Below are 1,718 nucleotides of genomic sequence, written 5' to 3'. Positions count from 1 at the left end.
TTTTTTTTTTTTTTTTTTTTTTTTTTTTTTGCTGCAAAACAAGTTACAAACAAAACTTAGCAGCTTCAAACATCAAACATCCATTATTTCACAGTTCTGTGGGTCAGGAATTTGGGGAGCAGCTGAGTTGCATGATTCTGCTCAGAATCTCTCCTGAAGTTGTGTTCAAGATATCAGCCAGATAGAGGATTGTTGTTGTTGTTAAGTGTCGTCAAGTTGGTTCCAACTCATGGCAACCCTGTAGAGGATTTCCAAGGATAGATGTGTTAACTTGGTTGTTATAGTTGCAAAATGCTGTCAAGTCAGTTCCTACTCATAATGACCCTACATAGGGCTTCTAAGTAGTAGCTTATGGTTTTGAACTGCCAACCTTGCAGTTAGCAGTCCAGTGTTTATCCTACAGTACCACAACAGGATTCCAACCTGGATGTAGGGAAAGGCAATATACAATAAGAGGGAGGTCAGCTAGAAATGATGGTGGCAGGGGAAGACACCGGAAGGAGTGCAAGAGTTAAAGGCAGCAGATGTAAATACTGTTATATTGAGTATCCTCACAACATGGTGGCTCTATTACCTCAAAGTAAGTGATTATATATACACAATCCTGCAATAACAAGTAGATGCATGGATAGATACGCTAACTAAACAGGTGAAGGGGCAAGAATGAGAGCATACCCACAAATATATATATATATATGTTGTTAAGTGCCATTGAGTCAGTTCCGATCCATAGTGACCCTGCTTCCAAGGAGTGACTGGTGAGCTAGAGCTGGAACCACTGACCTTGCTGTTCAAACCAATTTTGCAGTCCAGCACATTAACCCACAGCACCACATATGTGAGGACTCCATGTATATATGGTTTTTGACAGAGGATATTTGTACACAGGTATTTACCATTGCTACAAGTATGTCCATGAATGTGGTTAAGCAAAAATGGGGCAAATGTATGGAAAATGCTTGCACAACACCTTGAGGAATGAGTCAGAGCCTGGGGGTTCAGGACTATAGTCTTGGGGACACCAAGATCAATTGGCATAACATAGTCCACAAAGACAATGTTCTAAATTCTACTTTTTTGAGTCGTGACTGGGGTCTGCAAAGCTCATGAGTGATCATCTAAGGTGCAACTATTGGTCTCTCCATATTCAAAGAGAAGAAGAGTAAAGGAATTTGAAGACACATGGAAATAATTAGTCCAATGGAGTAATAGACCATCAGTCTCCACAACCCTGAGATGAGAAGAACAAGACGGTGCCTGGCTACCACTACCAACTACTCTGAAAGGGATCACATTACAAGGTCCTGGATACAGCATAAGAAAATGTGGAATGAAACTCAAAATCATAAAAGAGACCAGACTTATGGGTCAGATAGAGATTGATGAAACCCCCAAGATTATGGCACTTAATCATTCACCCTTCAGATCTGGAAATGAACTCACCCCCATGGCTCAATTTTCAGCCCAACAATTCAAAGGGAGAGAATAGCACTAAAAAGATTTACACCCCTTGGAATAATCAACCATTTGAGATCAAAAGGACAGCAGTTACCCAAGATCAAAGCTCAAAAGCGTTAGGAAATAAGGAGGAATGGGACTAGGGAAAAAGGAAGTGGGAAAAGTAATGTTACATTGTGGGGATTGCAATCAATGACATGAAACACAACGTGTATAAATTGTTGAATGGAAAACTGATCTACTCTGTAAACCAATTCACA

The sequence above is a fragment of the Chrysochloris asiatica genome, unplaced genomic scaffold (assembly GCF_000296735.1).
Source record: "Chrysochloris asiatica unplaced genomic scaffold, ChrAsi1.0 scaffold00339, whole genome shotgun sequence".
NCBI lineage: Eukaryota > Metazoa > Chordata > Mammalia > Afrosoricida > Chrysochloridae > Chrysochloris > Chrysochloris asiatica.
Note: the sequence above shows the minus strand (reverse complement) of the source record.